This window comes from Mycteria americana, chromosome Z (genome assembly GCF_035582795.1).
Source record: "Mycteria americana isolate JAX WOST 10 ecotype Jacksonville Zoo and Gardens chromosome Z, USCA_MyAme_1.0, whole genome shotgun sequence".
Taxonomy (NCBI): Eukaryota; Metazoa; Chordata; class Aves; order Ciconiiformes; family Ciconiidae; genus Mycteria; species Mycteria americana.
The window spans coordinates 16997820-17019545 of record NC_134396.1 but is presented as its reverse complement, the minus strand read 5'-3'; the positions used below and the strand labels follow the sequence as shown (position 1 = coordinate 17019545).

General features: G+C 44.3%; 1 protein-coding gene across 1 annotated transcript in view; it reads right to left on the bottom strand.

Moving 5' to 3' along the window:
• Positions 1 to 14222, bottom strand: part of MAST4 (microtubule associated serine/threonine kinase family member 4) — a 308358-nt gene extending 294136 nt beyond the window's left edge. Inside the window, exon 1 of the mRNA XM_075488550.1 lies at positions 14159 to 14222. The gene's annotated coding sequence lies outside the window, so the exon portion shown is untranslated. The remainder of the gene's footprint in view (positions 1 to 14158) is intronic.
• Positions 14223 to 21726: the final 7504 nt, after the last annotated feature.

The following is a 21726-nucleotide window of genomic DNA, read 5'->3' as shown; positions in this document are numbered from 1 at the left end:
AGTAACAAAATGAAGGCAGCAAATCACAACTCCAGGTGCATGGCCGCATATATTCCTCATGCCACGTGAACATGGAATTGAGCCATCAAACCGGACAACCTCAGGCCAGTGGGCTGCACACCGCCACAGATAACCTCAGCACTGGTCCCGTGCTGCAGGTCCCTTAGCTTACCAGTGCAATATTCTTTCAAACCTGCCCCCGCCCTTGTGCCCATTTTATAATCAACAGAACAAGGGAAAAAGCAATGGGTTTCTTGTGCCTCTCCTGAGAGCGCACCTGTTGGGGAAAAAAATACCTTAATCCAATTAGTCCTGGAATTTTCAGTCTTTCGTATAAAGTAACAGCATGATTCCAGCCTCCATGCAACTCAAATCCTAAACTCACACACAACTATTCATTAAAGAGACTGATTGATTTAAGATGACAAAAAGGTTTTAAACTCTTGGCAATTCAATGACCAGTGAATCCAGCGTCAGAACAGACAAACCCTCAACTTTTTCCTTATTAAAGGCTTTTTCTTGGCAATCTTTCTTCATAAAGCTAAAAATATTGTAAAAAAAAAAAAAAGTTTTGATTAATGCTATGTTCCCCTGCCTCATGCTGCTACTCTAAGATACTTAGAACATCCACCTTTGACAAAATTCCACATATTTTTACAAAAATATTTGTTGAAGTTGAAGTAATAGGGTACACTATAAATACTGATTTGATTTTTAAAGACTTCTCAACTGACTCCATTATTAACCTAATCTTGTTCCCTCTCAGTAGAAAAAGAAGTTACACCTCTACCTACATGAACAAAGAGAGAGCAGTAGTAACTGGGAGAGTAGATAGTGTCAGATAAATTAAAAGAGAGCTTGAAAAAATTGGGTTAAGTATTTCATCTTCTTCATAGACTTATTTTATCTTCTCCCTAAATAAAATCAAACAGTCTTACCTTTCCACACAGTAAACCCACTCTGGAGATGCACACAGTTCAAATGTAACTCTCTATATTATGAAATCAGAACCAATGTTACTGTTTACACTTGCCAGTTTTCAAGTGACTGATTTTTCTTCTTATGAGATGACAACTGACAGATATACATACCCTGTAGCACTACAGGGGTAGCTGTTAAAGCTCCATACCTGAACCCACTTATGTTCAGCTCTACAGACCTCAGCAGCAGTACCCACTTCCCTATATACATTCAGGGACTTCAGGGGGAAAAAAGCTAGAAAAACATTTTACACACAACTTGAGTGACCTTCTAAAAATACTGTTGCATAAAGAAATCATGCACAGCTTCTCCCCAAAGGAGCAACAACATGATTGCATACCTATTGCAAAGAACCAAACACTTACGGACCCACTCCATATTCCAATAGAAGAGCTGGGTTCATTTGGAAGCCAACACCAACAGCCACTTCCAACAGCTCTGCAGACAAGACAACACCTCGTTTCACCTCTACTGTTCATAAGGTATGCAGATATTACTACACGTTTAAATTAATTTCTAGTCCTTGTTACATGGCAAGACCACCAGGCACATTTAGAGAAAAAGTAAGCTCATAGCTGAGAAGTCAAGAGCCAGCATCAGAGAAGCCAACATCAGTCACCAGAGGTGATGTTTTAAGTGTTAAATGCACTTAACAGTAAACAGAGAATGAGCTTATAGAGCTGCATTCAGGAAATAAAAAAAAATTAACTTGCAAACTGAGCAGAGTTCCAGCTGCCAATCAGTGTCAGCTAAAAGTGCATGGAGCTACATTTACCTAAACACATGTAACAAGTATTTTTCAGATTATTTCCTTTTAGAAAGTTTTTGAAATGCATTATATACATAAATGAAGGACTGTGGTAGCCTTGGCCAGCTGCCAGCCACCCACCCAGTGGCTCTCTCACTCTCCCTCCTCAACAGGATGGGGAGAAAATAAGATGGAAAAGCTCATGAGTCAAGATAAAGACAGGGAGATCCCTTACCAATTACCATCACAAGCAAAATGAGCTCAACTTGGGGAAAATTAATTTAATTTATAGCCAATTAAAATAGAGTTGGCTAGTGAGAAACAAAGACTAATTAAAACTACCTCTTCCCTTTTCCCAAGCTCAACTTCACTCCTTCATCCCCGACTCCTCTACCTCTTACCGCCCAAGCAGCACAGGGGGACGGGGAATGGAGGTTGGAATCGGACCGTAACAGCTCTTCTCTGCCACTCCTTCCTCCTCACACCTTTCCCCTGCTCCAGCGTGGGTCCTTCCCACAGGGTGCAGTCCTTCACGAACTGCTCCAGCACGGATCCCCTCCACACGCTGCAGTCCTTCAGGATAAATGTGCTCCGGCATGGGCTCTCCATGGACTGCAGCAAATATCCACCTGCCCCCACCCAGGGTCCTCCACGGGCTGCAGGGTGGATATCTGCTCCAGTGCGGTCTCCTCCACGGGCTGCAGGGTGGATATCTGCTCCAGTGTGGTCTCCTCCACGGGCTGCAGGGTGGATATCTGCTCCAGTGTGGTCTCCTCCACGGGCTGCAGCGTGGATATCTGCTCCAGTGTGGTCTCCTCTGCTCCAGTGTGGTCTCCTCCAGGGAATCTCTGCTCTGGTGCCTGGAGCACCTTCTCTCCCTCCTCCTCCTACCTCCCTGTTCGCAAGGCTGCTTCTCACACTTTTTTCCTCTACATTCCCCACTGCCATCCAGCATTCTGCCCTTTCTTAAATACGCTTTCACCAAGGTGCCACCATCTTGGCTGAGGGGCTCAGCTGTGCCCTGCGGTGGGTCCACCGGAGCCGGCTGTGTCTGGCACAGGGCACCCCCGGCCCCCCCTCGCAGAGGACACCCCCACCCGCCTGGCCACCCGCGCCCAGTACAACTGTACTTGCTGCAGGGAAACAAGAGCGTCTGACAAGGACTTCACTGAGAAGAGACACACTTACTGAACCACACCAAATACGATAGATTTACACAGGTGTTCATGAGCACCAAACCTGGATTCCAGCTTTAGAGGGCCGAGGAAGGCAGACAGCTCACCATTTTGCAAGGCAAGACAGATTTTTATTTCTGTTTATAGATGCTCTCAGCAAATTGGGCCTGCAGCCATCGAGACGGGACTCTGCAAAGCCACCCTTCAGTCACAAATGGCACAGGCCAGGGAAGCAGAGAGGAAAAACAGAACTTGATTTCTTTTGACAACTTCAGCCAGATTCAACAAAGCCTCAAAAACACCAGCGTTACGTCTATGTGTAACCAAGAGCCAAGTAATGAAGGCTTGACTCAGCTGTTAATCTACGTCTAACACTGGTTTTGCCTCATGACATTTTACATGGGCTTACATTTCATGTCTGCTTATCCACATAAAAACACTTACAGGATAATCGCCACTGGATAAGAGCATTCGAGCAATGCATGATGAGCACAATATAGTAAAATGGACGATTATAGTTTTGATGAAGTCTGATTACAAAAGGTCTCCAAGTGCTTTAGTGGTTAGTTGTATAGTGCTGTGCTACAACTCCAAACACCCAGGAGCTGTGCTGAAGTGATCAGCAACGTATAGGACACCTCTCGGAGACTTCAGAAGGCCTTCTACCACATCACCTCCGAATGCGGTCACTGGAATTATTTTAAGTGCTAGATCTCTAAGAAAAAGCCTTCATAGTTAATTCCCCCCCACTTTTATTTAGATTACTTGGATCTTTAAAAAATGTGTCTGTTTATGCTTATAAAAATCTTGCAGGAAGAGAAGAGTCATAATTGTCCTAACACTAAAAGAAATGAATACAGCTATACATTTTTATGCATAACTTCTGTCAATATACGCTCCATAATATTAAAAACAAATTCAAGAATCTTCTGAAGGTTTCTGGTACGTAAGTACCATTAACCCACTGAAGACCAAATATCTCCTACACACATGGTTTCTGCAAAAACTGCATGGTTTCAGTGGAGTCCTTAAACCTTGGGAGCTAGCTTTATATTTAGATTAAACAAATATCTATTGTTATGGGAATGCCTTGCCCACAGGTTTATTTAAGCAGCTTAACTGGCTTTATCTGGATGCTATCTGAACAAGTACAGACATTGCACAGTTATCACTACTAAACCGTAGGAGGCATCTGTTAGCAGTACCATCAGAGACTAAAACAGGCCAAGCCATTCTACTTGCCACACCCCCTGAAGTATAGGGAAGAATGTATTTTCTCCATGTTTATTTATGTACATATAACATATTTAAGGATTAAAATCATGCGCAATGCTATTGCTTTGTCTCCTAGGAGACAGGCAAATCTGTTTAGAAGCAACTATACCTAAACATAGGGAAGAAGCTGCCAAGGAGTAACTGCATGTAGGAAGAAAGTTCCTATTCAAAAAAAAGTAAGGCAGACAGAAATCACAGCCTTAGGCTGGCAGGCCAGCCTGGCACAGACAGGCAAGACATCTAGGAGGTGGATTACTAAACTCAAATCTAAACAGAAAGGATTAACACACCAACCACCTGTTAATTCTCTCATGGAAGCACATTACCTCAACAATAATCAACGAGGACAGAGGAATTAATAACTAATGAAAAACACCACACCCAGCCAGAAATTTCAACTGAAATGATTTTATGTTTACAGTGTAACCAAAGCTGCAACTGCAGCTCTTGCAGACACACTCAACTGAAGCTTATCCAGAAAAAACAGTTCATGAATCAACAGCTGCATGAAGCTCAACACATACTAGAAAAACCTGGCCAGGCACCGACCAAGAACTTCAGGTGGCTAAACTGGGCTGCTGTGGGGGCAACACCATCAGTGCCCAAGCCAGCAAGGCTCCTACAGCCCTTCTGAGAAGCCCTGAAGCATACCCAGCTCCTGCACAACTGGCAGCATACCAGCTCATCGCCCCTTGGGATCAGACTAGAGCTGGTCTGAAGTCAGTTCCCCTGAAACACATACAAGGTGAACACTGTCCTCAACACCAGCCATTTCACCCCGCAAATCCATTCCCCTTGGATTGTGCTACTTACTTACATAGGCAAAGCTCTTTCTGCTGCCTCGTTCGTTTTGTAGGAATGAGATTTCTGTGAAAAGTCTTTCTTCATATCAGGCTCATCAGACAACTGTAGGATCCTTTTTCCAGAAGCTGCACACAAGAACTTTTAATGTCAAAATAACTTTTCTGCAACACCATCTATTAAAGCTCCCATATGGAAAGAATTAAAGGAAAGGCATTAATGTAATTATGAGTAGATCACTAGCATTAAAGTAATTTGTTTACAACAATAACAGGGGGTTTTGTTTTAAAGAAATTCAAAAAGCATGCAAGGTTTCAGTAACTGCAACTAGCTACAGGCAAGACACTAGCACACACTTACTTTAAAAAACGTTCCCAACTTGTCCTGGATTAGAGCCCAGGTCCTCAGAGATGAGTAGTTTGCTAATTCCCATTCTGCCTTTGTTTTCCAGTGACAGGTCTATGACTTAATATATCTACATTTGTCATCTGCAGTTTCTGCAATTTACTTTTTTCTTGATTTAATTACCGTGCCAAAAAACACTACTTATGAGCGTCATATTGGGAAAGCAGACCTAGAATGAAAGCCCTTTAGCTCCTACAGCTATAAAACCTGTCTCTACCTGCTTGTAAGTCACCAGGGCGCATATAGCTGTGAGGCTATTCCTCTGTTGTGCACAAGGTACAATGCCACAGCTCCTGGCACAGCTGCTCTCTTAGGAAGCATGCAGGCGAGGTAACGCAGGGCTGTAACAGCAGGGCTTGCACCTCCCAGCTGTTTGAGTGGTTACTGACATATCAAAGTTCAGATGTACTTTTCCTCACCCTCACCTAAAGTGCGTACACCCAAAGTGCCTGATGGTGTGGCTATAAGTTTTTACATATTTTTAACATACTACTTCCTTCATTTTGAGTCTAATGGCCCTGTTAACACAATGCTAATAGTAACATACTTAGAACCAAAAAGGATATTGAACACTGTGAAGAAGGTTTTCCCCTAGTGCACATCATTACACCTTAACCAAACCTCTCTCCTCCTCCTCCTCCTTTTTCACACCCTTACCCTACCTGTAACTCTCCTACTTTAACTGTAGGACCACTGCTGCCTGAATGTAACCCTTAAAGTTTCAGTTGCTTCAATTTTCAGCCACGAGTTATTACCTCTGATGAGAATTTAAAACTAAGCATGCTGCGTTCGGATGGAAGCAAACCAGGGGAGACCACAAAAACAGGTGCCAGGAGGGAAGGTAATACTCAGCATAGAGCGATAGCATTGTAAACCACTATTGATATTCTTTAACACGTCTTCTTTATGAGAAGACAAGATGCCATGCGACTTAACTATCTTAATACGTAGTCAGTGTGAGCGAATATACGCTCTCTCAGCAGAATTCAGCGCAAGCCTGAGCCCACACTTTAATTCCAATACAGTGTCTGTGGTTCAGCAAACAAGAACTCAATGAAACTCAAGAAAGTCAATGACTGTCACTGCTCCGCAATGACCAATAAGCGATATGCTCAAGTTTACCTCCTTGCTGTTTCAGCTAATCAGTCTGTAATTTAGACCCACATTTTCTAAAAGCACGTACAGCGAATTCAATATGCAGTAGTCTGCTTACTGCAGAGCTGCCCCAAGGAAATCAATGCCACCTTTAACTTTGGAACATGGCCTCCAGTGGTGTAATGTGTTAACACCACCAGTATTTGAACAAACGGGAAGGGGAAGGAACCACTGATAACAGGTTAAAACACATCCAGAGTGTTTACATTAGCCCATCTACTTATCAAAACTATAAAGACCCAATTGAGCTAAAGGTTTTCCCTGTGACTTCTTGTAAACAATCTATTCTGTTGGCTAGCTCAGAACAAAATATATCAGGCACATTTTGCCCTGCCCTTTCCTGTCATGTACTATGCACAAAACCTGAAACACAGCATGAAAGACATCTGAGATGCTTTTGTTATATGGCCTAAATTAACAGCTTTACAATGAAAGCATCCACTGAGCCATAGCTACAGCATTATTACATTCTAGTAAAAGTTTCCTGAGGTAACAATGAAAATCAAATTAGCAGTTTAGTGCAGTAGTTCATCTGCTCCATTCATGCACAGCTCTCTTCCTCAGGATTGCAAGGCTATTAAAAACAATGGGATCATTAATAGTCCAGGTGCAATTAATTATATAGTCCCACTAGCAGGGCCTCACAAAGGAAGTTTGTCACTCAGCATATAAGCACTACCCTCTAGGAATTAAATACATAAAAATAAAAAGGATATATTGATGTATACACCGTTGTTACAATAAAACATCGCAAAATGTGTCTAACACACAAGTTCCTCTGCCAGGCAATAAGGAATTCATCTTTCTTGGCTATACAGGTTGCCATCCTATAATCAGTTATTTTAATCCACACTTAATCATTTCGGAAGAGGTTTTTGTAGCTTGCACATGGCTTCTTTCTTTTTTTGCTTCTCCTGAAAGTCACTTCCAGAGCTGTTTGATCAGAAAAGCAAAAAAAATTCCTCTTTTTCAAGTTCAAGACTGTAGGTGATACCGGTTAAGAAAGAAAAAAGTATTGCATCCATCCCTGGTTCACACTTGAAATGTAGAGGCAGTCAGTAAAGAAATCTGTGGCAAAGGCTACCAGGCTATTTATACAGCAGAACACTTGAGCTTTAACCCTTGACATACTTGTAATTCACCTCTGAACGGCACAAATTCCTCAGCTTAATTACACTTGTACAGGAGGGCAAGGTATTCATCCCACTGCTCCCTGGATGGAGCAGGACAGTCTTTCAGCTGGGAAGTCTGATGAGAGCATCCCTTTCAGCTATGAAAGGATGAGTAAAACTTTACTTGGCTCAGTAAGCCAAAAGCTAAGACAGGTTCCTGGCTTGATTTCAAAGTGGAGTTTGTTTGCCACTACTCCCCCAGGTTTTTCATCTTTTCAGCTAGCTTGTCCTCAAGTACCTGCTTCTTTTTTCCTTCCCCTCCATCACTGCAGAAAGACCTACCAGCATTTCATGACTTTAAGCACAAGTCTCTCATCAGTCATATGTCTTAAAACCCAATACCACCCAACTATTAAAACTTTGTTTCAAAAAGAATTTTAAACTCCACAGCTGCAAAAGAAGAGCTGAAAAAGCACAAATCTGAAGGCTGAAGCAGTAAATGATAAAAATTTGGGGAGGGTTGGACTGCAGAGTATTTAAAGCCCACATCACTGTTTTTAAAGGGGCTTAGCAATAGCAAGCACAGTACCATTTGTGATACCATAACAGTGAGAAGCTCCCAACACAAGCTAGAATGCTGCTGTGCTTGGTACCATACAAAACACAACAACAACAGAAACAAAACAAAAAACCCACAGATTATTTGTTCTTCATCCTTTCCTCTTTCACTCATCAAGCTATTAAAAAGACTAGTATTTCTCTCAAGTCAGAGCCTAAACAGGTCATTTCCCAACCCAGCAGAACAGGCAGAGCCTGCCTCACTGAAGTTCGTAGTAACTGGCATCTGCTTCACTGTATTGGGTATAAGATAAAACCTTCAGCCTGGTGTCAGAGCAATTCTGCCTAAGGAAGCTTTAACAGAAAACTTCAAGGACTTTGTTCACATTGCTAATCTTCTCAGATTCATCACACCCCTTTTCATAAGTCCCCAAATTCTACATTTCAGATTTTTGCCTCTAAAATAAGGGTAAATAGCTTCTTCTCATGTCTTGTACAGAACAGCATTGCTAGTTAATGTTTGCCAGCTCTGGGTAACCCAAATAGCAAGATCAGAAACCAAGTAATTGACATGTATTAATGCTTCAGCATGGCAATCTTTGAGATCCCAGTTGTGCTTTGGCAGTGGGTGGAGAGAGCGCATAATATTTAACAAAACCAAGAGGAAAGTTATCCCATTACATGGACTGTCACAGTAAAAGGCTATCTAGCTGCTATCTCACTAGCTCGGGGATCTTCTCACTTGCACTGCACTTGACAGTGCTCGTATTTTATGCCTCAAGACCTAGGACTCTTTTATCCCTTTGTGTAAACTCAACTTTACACAAGCTGTTACTACTAGCAGAGCAGCCCCATCATATGGAGCTTCTTCATAGTACAAGAGTAGTGCCACATTGTTATGTTAACTGACATGCAGCTCAAGGCAGCTTACATCTAGCCAAAATGCTGTCAAAGGCAGTGGACTATGCTGGACTTAGGCTGTCCTCCTTCTACAGAGCTGCAGCTTTTCAGAAAAGATGTTTCTCTACTTTTTTTTTTTTTTTTTTTTTTTTTTTTTTTTTTACAGTCGAGCGTACAAATGCCGAGGGATCCTGAAGACTAGCCTCAGGACTATGTCCTGCTGCCTGTAAAATGTAAAGGGTGCAAAAGGCCCACTCAACCATTTTTGCAAATGGATTCAAATTCTGGTTTGAAGACTGTAATTATGAGATCCTCACCCACCTCCTTCCAGGAGGATTTTAAGTATCTAAATAGTTCTGGCACATGAACACAGATATGCAACTCAATGTATGAATCTGCTTCTTCAGCTCTCACTGATTCCAACTGGGAAGGGAGATGCTCTAGTTATAGGCTTATTTATACCCACCAAATGTCTTGAAAAGAAGCTCCAAAGAGCTGCAAACATTACTATTGTACAGATAATCTAAAACCTCAGGCAACAACACACAGCTGTATTAGATAAAGCCCTCAACCACATGTGTCTCTCCTTGTCCCAGTGCATGCCTGAGATAATAAGGGTACATAGCAGCACGCACCTTAAAGGCCTATCCTGCACACAGAAAGTTTAAAGTAGGAGACAAACATACATTTTTTCATACTAAAAGCAAAGCAAGAAAGTGTTTTACATGACTGTTGAGACAGCCCTACAGACTTAAAGCATAAAGTATTTAACTTTATAGGTCACATCACAAACACCTAAAAACCAAAAGCAAAGCTGTTTCTCTGGCTCACGTGATAAGAACAGTTTTGTGGCTGCTCTAGGCTAGATGAGCGTTTATTTAATCCCACTGCAATTATTTTAACCCTGAGAAATATACATTTTATGACTGCATTACTATGTCTTAGTATGATCTAAGGATCACACTCTAGCAGTTAGGCCATCGTCTTTAGGTAGCTGTAACAATCAGGGTGAGCTACAACAGGGAACGATCCATCACTGTCAGAGACAAGAAAGTCTGAAACAATTAAAATAAAAATTTATCTACGGTATCTCCCACATGGCCTAAGCATGCCCCACGGTTAGTACTTCAGCAGGATAAGCAGGAGGGGAAAGAGAAAGGTAGCAAAAACATTACTACTAGTTAGGTCACAGGGACATTTTGACAGAACTACCACCATCTCCATTATACATGGATGCACATGTAAACATTGCCATCACTTCACACACTCTTTGCTTACTTTATCCGAAAGCATTTTGATCTCCACCCCTCCCCCAAATGACACAACAGCTTTGTTGGGGTGAAGATCTGGCAGACAATCTGTAATGCTGGAGGTACTGCAGCTCTCTAGTGGACATATGCTTCCAGACAAATGTGTGAAAGAGCAGCTTTTAGAGCAATACTTTCTTTACCACCCTCTTCACCTTGCTATGAGCACTTTCATGACAGAATCTTAGCTTCCCAGTAATTAATTCCCACCATACAGTCCTCCTGAAGCCACAACAGATTGCAACATAAACAGCAAGAAGGCAGATTCAGGTGAAGAGTTAAAAGCAACAGAAAAAGCTTTTGTTCTTCTCACTACATGCAGTGAAGTATCTTTTTTAATAGATGACACACATCAACTACAGAGTAGAAGAAAACGTAGAATAATCAACTTCAAAGGTCAGTGGACATTTTTCATGAGAAATCCTGTCTTTTCGTGTTGCTCATCACCTTTTCAACACAGGATCAACTCTTATCAACTCTGATAGCCCCTTCAGTACCAAACATTTAACTTACAGAGGAAGAACTGAAATTATTTGAGAATGAAATACCGTATTTTCCCCCCCTTTTTTTTGCGAGTGGTTTTGTTTAAGGTGTTTTTTAAAGCATCTAAAATAATGAATAGGACTCCCTGTGGTAATTTGGAAGACACTGGCAGGTTCAGAAGCTTTTGGATCCATTTCCAACCAAGACCGCTGTGCTATATGACAAAGTATTATTCTCTCTGAAAGACTACTGATCCTCCCTGGCTTGCTACTCTGCTCTGGTAAGCAATGCATATTCCCAGTCACTGTGACAAGGTTTATAGAAAAATAAGCTCTTTCGGTGGGTCAGCTGACAGAGATGGAAAACACAGACAACTCCAAGGCATACAATTTCACCTTCAGATCCTTGAGATTACCGATGTAGGCAAGGAATCCGTAGCTTGCCCTCATCCTCTTTTTAAGAAACAAGATTAACCCAAGTGAGGTCTCACCTGCCCTGTAAAACACTAAGATTTGGAAGCCACCATCAAAAAAAGCATACCCCATGCTGGACTGAAAGACTGTAAAACATTTTTAATGAGAGAAGCTAATGCAGCCAATGACATTTGGCACTATTTGCCTCAATAAACCTCATAAAACATGTTTCCTGTTCACAGTCACTTTTTTTGCCAAAAGGAAAACTAGTGTAGAGAAGGTAGAAACACAACAGAAAGGAAAATGGGAGAATCCTGGGGTTTTTTGCATTTATCCCTTTCCCCATAATCCCAGTCTGGCACTGACTACCCACAGACGGTAGAAGCAGCCAGATTACAACAGAAAACATGCTGTTGCCCAGCCTTGACTCCTCCCCTGACAGTCTGGAAAACACTCTTTCCAACATGAAGAGTTCTAAAGAGAATACCAAATAATCCTTAACAAGCTAAACAACCATGCTGTGTTAGGAAAGGGGTGAGCTGTCCTCTATGTAGTGTTTGCTTTGAGTGCCCTTCACCATGCAATCCCATCCTGCCTGCTTCTGTCAGCAATTAGCCACTAACCTCACAAGAGCATGGGCAAATAATTTGCTTGAATTCATTTGAGTTTCAGGTGTTTGTTATCCCCAGCACTTCAACACACTGACGTTCCAGAAGCTAAGTACTTCCCACATGAAGTTAAAGCCATGTTTAATTCTCATATGTCTAAGATCTCAGAGTAAGACATCAAAAACACTTTAGTAACTGATGGCCATAATCTTGTAAACCTTGTAATAATCTTGTAATCTTGTAACCTTGGTCTTGCCTTTTTCCACTACCCTTAAAGGTTTCAGTGTGCAATTAACATAGATGCTCCCTCATTTCAAATTAACATGCATTAATTTATTTCTGCACTCTTAATGCATTGTGGTGTCCTTGCACAAAAAAATGATGATTATACAGGCGGATTTGTCAGGTGGCTCTGCAGGTAGGCAGGAATTCAGCTGCAAGCACTGACTACACCAAAATGGAAGGGTGGGCAAAACCAAAGCACAAAAAACACAGACAAAAAAAGATTGGTTTCAGATAACACAGGAATCTAGCAGAAGGGAATAAAGGGGAGGAAAGAAGGCTGCATATTCTAAGCAACCTTTCCCACTACATTAAAATTAGTTTTGCTGGTATCTTCTAGCATTACTAACTGCAGGTGAGGTATCAGATTGCCCATGTAGAATTTCCAAATTCCAATGAAAGCAATGTTGACTTCTTTTTGGGCTTACCTGCCCTATACTTTCAACTCAAAAAGTGCCTGCAATTCATTTCCAAAGCACACACAGAAATAAAAAGCCTTAACCAGAAGTTAGCTGGTCTGCAGCAGCTGTGAGTTCAGCTAACTGAACAGACAGCCTTTGTGTACTTCTACACGGTATTTCTGCAGGCTTACCAACTGAGCACCACACCAACTAGACACTACATAGTTGTGGTACGCACAGCACCCAGCCCACACGCACAAGACCTGCCGAGAAGCAGGGTATATTAATTACCTACCAGTGAGCACCATGCTAACAGCAGCTACAGAGCTCCTACTCAGTTCAGTGAATAAAGCAAGTTCACATCTCTATAAAAAAAGATAAATTATGTGGATATACCCACATTCATTCTACTACTATCATAAATGCACTTCGCTTTAAATACGTTCCACCCTTTGTAGGCTCATGCAGTTGAAACAGACCAGGAAGCTGGTCCAAGTTTGAGCATTTAAAGAAAAAAGAAGGGGATAGAGAAAGTTATATTTAGATCCAATTCACCATGCTGTCCTACAGTTGTGTCAATTGAACAGAGGAGGCATCAGGGAATGAAGGGGAAAACAGGAACTACATAAACAAGCCATTACTCTGGAGGGAATCACTCCTGGCAACCACAGCTCAACTAGTCGCAAATAACTTCAGCCAGCGCTTCGCAGATATTCCTTTAAAAACGCCAGGCTTTCCCAAAAAAACCTTTGCACATCCAGCCGCATAAAGGCACAGAATAAAGAAACACCACCTAAGAGCAAATTAAAAAGTTGACCACAACAAAAGGCAAGTCAGCCGCTCAGCGAAGGCGTACAAGAGATTATGTACAGAGGCGAAGTACGCAGCAGCCAGACAAAACAATGCGCTTGCTTTGGGGGTCAGGGCAAGAAATACCTTTAAGGAGTGCGAACCGTGCAACAAGAAAAAAAAAATCGGTCTCAGACACAAAAGGGTCACTTCACTGTAACACAGTGGGGGTCTTGTTTTGTTTTTAAGAGAGCCATTAGAAGGTATTGCAGCTAGACCAGGAGGGGAGGGAAGGGAACAACACGCGTATCCGCGTATCACGCTACAGATCTATCACCCACAGAGCTCCTCCATAATCCACAGCCTGTCATTAGCTCTCCCAAGAGGACTAGTGTAGTTTAGGGGCTTGCCTATCACTTCCGTCTGACATCGAAGAGTTTGCTTTAGAGCAACGCTATCCAAAGGTGACACGCTAGAAAAAACAAGGTTTCTTAAAACAAAAAATACCCCTCCATACAAAACCCCCCAACCCTCAATATCGCAGCCAGAAGGGGCGAGAGCCGGGGGAGCGGGAACAAGAACGCCCCGGGTTTAGCAGGGGAGATGACGCGAAGCGGCTGCACCCCGGTGGGCACGAAGCCGCTCCCCGCCGCAGGGGGCACCTCCGCCGCCCGCTCCGGGCGGGCCGCCCCGGGCGGGGGCTCCCGGCGCACCCCCGGTGCCTCGGGAGGGAGAGGCAAGCGCCGCCGCCCCGGCCCCGCGCACCTCCTCATCCCGCTCCTCCAGCGAGGCGTCGTCCTCCGCCCGCCCGCCGGGGCTCGCCTGCTCCTCGCCCGGCAGCCGCCCCGCCGTCCCGCCGGGGGCCACCGCCACCTCGCCGCCGCCGGGCTCCCCCTCCTCGGAGAGAGTTTCCGAGCCGGAGGAGGAGCCGGAGCAAGAGGAGCCGACGTGGCCGGCGCCCCGCGGCCGCTCCGGAGCCGCCGAAACTTTCTCAGCCATGGCCGGGGGCTCAGAGCCGCGCCGCCCGCACGCCCGGCCGCCGGCAGCCGCGGTCCCCGCCCCGCAGAGCGCAGCGGCGCGGCGGCAGCGGCGCTCCCCGGGCCAGGCCGGCCACCGCGCTCCCGGGCGGCGGGCGGGGCCTGCGGGCGGGGCGGGGCCGGGCCGGGCCGGGCCGGGCGGAGCCAATGGCGCGGAGGGGCGGGCCCGGCCCGACCCGCCGCGGCGGAGCGGAGCGGAGCGGGGCGGTGCGGGAGGGTGGCAGGTAACGGGCGGGGAGGGGAAAGGGAAAGGGAAAGGGAAAGGGAAAGGGAAAGGGAAAGGGAAAGGGAAAGGGAAAGGGAAAGGGAAAGGGAAAGGGAAAGGGAGGGGCCGCCCGGGGACCCGGCGGCTCCGATGGCGGCGCGGTTCGCGGGCGGCAGCGGGCTAGGTCTGCTTGCGGGCCAGGGGAGGGTGCGAGGGACGGGGCGCCGCGAGCGGAGGCAGGAGGTAGGGGCGAAGCCGCGACGCCCCGGGGCTGGCGGTCCCTGCCCCCGGCAGCTCGGTCCCGCCGCCTGCCCCGGTCGAGGGAGGCGGCCGGCGGCAGCCCGCGGTGCGGGGAGGGCAGCGGGGTCTGCCAGCGCCCGAGGCCGGCCGGGATCGCCCCGCCGGGCGGTGCGCAAGGTGCGCCTCGGCGGGGCGGGGGGACAGCGAGCTATGCTCCGGAGCGGTGCCGTGGGTTATGCCGTGGGTTATGCCGTAGGGGCAGGCATTTCACCTGCCAATAGGGTTTTCTACGCCCGTCTGTTCCTTTAAAAAGGAGCTATCAGCAGTTTATCGCAGCGGCTTTGCCAGCTTCGTATCGTTTGCAAAAGGCTACAGACGCCTAGTTACGATCTTGCAGCAAAAGAAGTCCCTTTGACTTTGAAACGGACATTGACATTGGGATTTGTGGCCAGGCTTTCAGAGGCATTGAAACCAAAGCAGATCACCGGAGCGAGGCACCTGAAAGCTTTTGCAAATCCTCCTAGACAACTCCTTCATCTTTAAGGACCTAAATGGCTTTTAAACCTAGTTGCCTTGTCAATTTTTAAAATATTCTTTTAAAACATTATCTTGAAAATATTATTTGTTGTTGTTGTTGTTCTGAGGTGTCTATAATGATAACATAGGTCCTAATCTGGGGTACTAGTATTACATATAAATATACACCAGAGCCTTACTTGCTTACGCCTGTACAGCCCAGGGTCCCCTGGGCTAATCCAATTGTGGAATCAAAACAGATTAAGCGCTTTGGTAATGAATAAAGTCCCACAGCATCACTACAGAGCAGATATCATCTCCATTTCATAGAAAAAGAATTGTGAGCACAGACCACTTACTGATTAGGCACTTACTGTGTCTAATTAACACAGTGCGTAGGTAATGAAAGTAGGAACCAGAACGCAAGTCTCCCCTTTTTCAGGTTTGTAATTTGACCAGTTTATCCAGTATTCCCAGATGGTAAATGGAAAAAACTTTTTTAAAATTTTGTAATTACTATATGTATTATCAGATTAATAGTGGAAGGAAAAATAACTATATAAAATTCTCCAAATCTTAGTCCTTCTCTACTTTGAAAGAGCTATTAAAGCTGGATATTAGGTTGTAACAAAGCTGATAGTTCTCTGTGGTTTCTTGTCAGTACTTAGATCAGGCCCTTAAAATGCCTAGAAGTTAATTTATTGGGGAAGAGGATTATAATAGTCAATAGGGACAGAATTTGACCCAGAAATTTGCCTATACCAACACTTAATGATAAGGAAACATGAGATTTATGCGGAAACACAAAAACTCATTTTGGCTAAATGAATTATACACATCTACTACTCCAAACCTAACTGTCATAATTTTAACTGATCAGAGAAAAGAGTTCCTGCTCAGTACTCCAGGTTCTGCACATGAGCTCTTGTATCTCCAAAACCTGGACTTACCCGTAATTCCTGAGTCCTCGGATTTTAAAGCCAAACCTCCTCCAGTCAGATTCTGCCTCTGGTTTAGTGTCATTCTCATAGCAGAACAACTGGCTTAATTTCCTACCTGGGAATTCGCAATGTGTAAGAAAATTGCCAGGTGGTGAAAAGCAACATTGCAGATCTTTGTCACTTCCTTTTCTTACTGCCTGAGATGAGACTGGAAAAAATAGAACCTAGCCAAAGTGCTTCTACACTTCAGTTATTATCAGCTGCCAGAACAGCCCCTGTAATCTGGGGGCAGCAAGGCATGTATTAGAATAGTCACTGAACTGCTCTAATTTATGCCATAAATTGAAATCTGAGAAGGCACTCAAGATTTATTATGTCACCCCAGAGTTACAGAAGACAAGTGACAGTATTGTTCTGCTCTGGCCTATAGGCTATGCCAGATCACGTGCTCTGCTAACATTATCTTACACAAACAGAAGAGGGGTGCTATGCTGCCTATAGTTGCTAAAAGAGAGCTAAAGCTACAAGCAGCAAAAATAGAAGTTTACATCGTTTTGCATCCTGGGAAAAGCGCTGTTGCTCGCAGTTCAGTGTCACAAGTCAGTGATGTACTTTGTGACAAAATACTGAATATCTAGCATGACTTGAGAAGCTCATTTTGAAAACATTTTTTAAGAAGATGTCCATATTTAATAAAGTTTGAGCACCTCTTGTCAGGCATTGGATTCATTTTGTGGAGAGCAGGGAGAGAACTGTGTAGCTCAGAGTGGTCCAACCTCAGCTACAGCAAGAGCCAGGCTCAGGTTTGGGAACATTCACCCATTCATATGCTTTTTTCCGCCTGTACATTTACAAGCAGCCATCCCCTGATCTGCTCAACTTTCCCTGTCTGTCCTCCCCCAGTACACACAGCAGCCACCCACTCTGTGCTGCACAGCCATGGCAGGCTACTCCTACCCCACTACTGCTCTCTCCCTCTCCTGTACCCACACCTCAGGCAAGGAAATGTCCCTTTCCTCCCCTTCCTTCCAGCAGGATCATACCTCCTCTCCACAAGTTGTGGTCAGCACTGCACAAATTGAAAGTAAAACACAATCTTTGCATAATTTATAATTAAGGAAAATAGTCCTATGGTTTGGTACAGCTGTTCACTATCTGCACTACTCAGTGCTCTCATGTCAGCTAATTGAAAACAAAATACAAGAAAAGAAATAAAATGCATCTCAAAACTCCCTCATTATATACCTGCTTGTTAATGCTTGGGAAATGCTTATGCTCTGTGTGGTCTTGAAGGACTGGAAGAATAACTGGCTAAGAGATTTACTGACAAGTTTGGCACAAGGTCACCAGGTATAAGGGAAACACTAGAAAAAAGCATGAAGAGGTGTAGAAAAATGGCCAGGAAATCAGAGCTATAGATCAGACAGCATGAAAAGACACCTAAGAAGGTAATGATTGGTTTTGTAATTGGGCCTTGATGATAAGGACCAGGGTCTTTACCAAGAAGTGATAGCAAGGAATCAAAGGAGCTGATATATGGTAAAAATGACAGGCAAGGAAAGTGAACATTGCAGCAGTGTATTGAATAAACCAGAGAAAAGTGTCATGGTTTAACACCAGCTGGCAACTAAGCACCACACAGCCGCTCGCTCACTCCCCCTCAGTGGGATGGGGGAGAGAATCAGAAGGGTAAAAAAACTTGTGGGTTGAGGTAAAGACAGTTTAATAAGTAAAGCAAAAGCCGCGCACACAAGCAAAGCAAAACAAGGAATTCATTGACTACTTCCCATGGGCAGGCAGGTGTTCAGCCATCTCCAGGAAAGCAGGGCTCTGTCATGCGTAATGGTTACTTGGGGAGACAAACGCCATCACTCTGAACGTCCCCCCCTTCCTTCTTCTTCCCCAGCTTTATATACTGAGCATGAACGTCATATAGTATGGAATATCCCTTTGGTCAGTTTGGATCAACTCTCCTGGCTGTGTACCTTCCCAACTTCTTCTGCACCTGGCAGAGCATGGGAAGCTGAAAAGTCCTTGACTAGTGCAAACATTACTTAGCAACAACTAAAACATCAGTGTGTTATTAACACTGTTTTCAGCACAAATCCAAAACATAGCCTCATACTAGCTACTATAAAGAAAATTAACTCTATCCCAGCCAAAACCAGCACATTCTCCACCCCTTATTCCATACCATTTACGTCATGCTCAGGTCCCACACTATCCAATACATTCTCATTACCCACCGTCACCATTCCCATCCTTTGATATAATACACAGATGTCATTCCATTAGACTATGGACCACCCCTGTAAAATGTCTGTAAAATGTCCATAAATGTCCACAAAATATCCACTGAATTCATCTAGTCCATGACTTTGGGCTCCATCTGTTACGGTGGTCACTCAGGACAGGAGAGGTGGTGTCTTGCGTGGAGTTACTGGGCACCAAAGCCAGCGCAGTTCGGGTCACTGCTGCACCTGCACTGCTTCTTGTAAGGCTTGTCCTCTGTTGGTTCAGGTGTGTCCGACTATAGTAATTCCTATAACATGCAACTCAAATCATGGGTTACAACAATTCAAACGTATATCCATTACAATCTCCACCCCTGGTCCCTTTGGGCCAGGTTATAGGGTTTAACATTGCAATGAACTCCTCCCCTTGCTCCTGGCCTGGCTAGCAACAAGGGGTCCCTGCTATAGTAATTACCATAACATGCAACTCAAACCCCGGGATACAACAATTTAAAGGTATATCCATTACAACCTCCACCCCTGGTCCCTTTGGACCAGACCATCGGGTTTAACATTGCAATGAACTGCTCCCCTTGCCCCTGCTCCAGCTTGGATTTATCCACAGACTGCAGTCCCTTCAGAAGTAAAATTGTTCCAACATGGCCTCATGCACAGCCACTGATGCTTCAAGGTGTACCTGCTGCAGCATGGACTTATCCACAGCCACAGATGCTTTGAGGTGTACCTTATCCAGCATGGACTTATTCTTGGGCCACAATCCCTTCAGAGGCATACCTGCTGTGGCACAGACATAACCATCACCAGAGACGTTTCAAGATATACCTGCTCTGGCATGGGCTTATCCATGGGCACAGACGCTTTGGGTGTCCTGCTCCCATGTGGATTCATCCACAGGTCACAGTCCCTTCGACTCGAGTTCACACTGGAGTTCCAGCCTGTCCGGCAACTTTGCAGTGTGCAACAAATCTTTGTAGCTTTTACAATACAGACTTCTGTGTTTATGTTATACTGATTCTACTCTGCTTTTATCCTTTTGAAGACTGGGATACTGCCCCCCAAAAAGGTAAATGCTATCAAGAGCAGAAATTTGTAGCTGTAGATTAGTTACGTTTGCCTATTAGTTATGCCTACTTGCAAGTCTTGCTTCTTTGGGATAACAAAATGTATTTTGTGATGTACTAAGGAGACTGTTCTTGAAGTCAACCAAATATTATATTACAGCAGCACAGAAACAGCAGCGATGCCCTGGCTATCTGCCAGCCCAGGCGCATCACCATTGCTGTTATCAAAATGTTCCCAAGCACAGCAGAATAAGATGATAAGCAGTACAGCAGCACGGCAAGCAGCAAAAGCAAAAAAGCAGCCACTAACAAGCCCTAGACTAATATCCAGTAAGGCAAGCAAGCCCTATGGCAAGCACAGAAGCCTGCTGATTAATAGCGAAACAGCAATAACAGCTATAAATTCAATCTAGCACATTCCAATCAAATCTGTCATTATCTCGAACCCTTTGAGCCCCACATTGGATGCCAAAAAAGACTGTCATGGTTTAACACCAGCGAGCAACTAAGCCCCACACAGCCTCTCGCTCACTCCCCCCCAGTGGGATGGGAGAGAGAATCAGAAGAGTAAAAGTAAGAAAACTCCTGGGTTGAGATAAAGGCAGTTTAATAAGTAAAGCAAAAGCAGCGCACGCAAGCAAAGCAAAACAAGGAATTCGTTGACTACTTCCCATGGTCAGGTAGGTGTTCAGCCTTCTCCAGGAAAGCAGGGCTCCAGCACACATAACGGTTATTTGGGAGGACAAACACCATCACTCTGAATGTCCCCTCCTTCCTTCTTCTTCCCCAGCTTTATATACTGAGCATGAACGTCATATGGTATGGAATAGCTCTTTGGTCAGTTTGGATCAACTATCTTGGCTGTGCCCCCTCCCAACTTCTTCTGCACCTGGCAGAGCATGGGAAGCTGAGAAGTCCTTGACTAGTGCAAACATTACTTAGCAACAACTAAAACATCAGTGTGTTATTAACACTGTTTTCAGCACAAATCCAAAACATAGCCCCATACCAGCCACTGTAAAGAAAATTAACTCTATCCCAGCCAAAACCAGCACAAAAGTCAGCGAGAAAGAGTATGCAACTCAAGACAAAAAAATGAAAAGAGGTGGAACAAGGGTCTTAGAAGGGCAAACATCTGCCCCATGTTATAGCTTTAATGGGTCAAATGCAAAAAGTAGAGTTTTGTAGTAGCTATTGCATCAGTTTTATGACATGAGTTGTCTTCAAATCATTGCCTTTTTGAACTAGGCAGTGTCCATCAAATTCTTTTTTACACTGCTTAGAATCTTCTTTGATTCTGCATATTTAGACAAAAGTCCACATCTGCAAGAAGCAGTTTTCAAAACACAGTGACAGAGTGGGGTTAGCACCTGAGAAAATCTCTAGACAAGGCTGACAGACCTGGGAAATGCAAGGCTCTCCAAATAATACAGTTACACTATCAGCAACAACAGTGCTTTGCTTGCCTTTCTGCATAGTAAATGTGCATTAAGCCTGACCTGGAAGAACCACTTCTTTGGATGAGTAAGTCTCCATGCTTACTCAGTTCTTGCCCTCCCTGTTGAGACTGCCAACAGCATTGCCAATTAGTGCCAATCCTGAAAGCAAATTGTAATGTGAATAGGCCTTTCAATTTTTAATTTCAGACTTTTGCACTGGTGGTGTATAAATGTTTCATTAGCGCACTCCCTTCTGTTAAGAGGTGGTTCATTCACTCATATTTCTGCCTTACCTCTGGGAAAAAAAGCTGTCTGCCTCAAGTACTAGCAGCAAATGGGCAAACAGGAACCTGTACTTTTGAGTGCTCCTCCCAGCTCTAGCAGTAAACTGTGGAATCAGAGTTCTTTTCTTGGGAATCCAGATTTATTGAAAATACGTATTACAGTGCCATGAAGACCACCTTAAATTTTTACTTGATGTGCTTTATCTCTACATACTCACTCTCAAGCAATATCCAAGATCAGGAATTCAAAAGCTTTCATTTGGTGGGGCACAACCCATTGGTGTTAGTGGCAGGAATACCCACTAATGGCAACTGCAGTGGTAGGTTGGAGGGAGGTAAAACAATGCACAGTGGC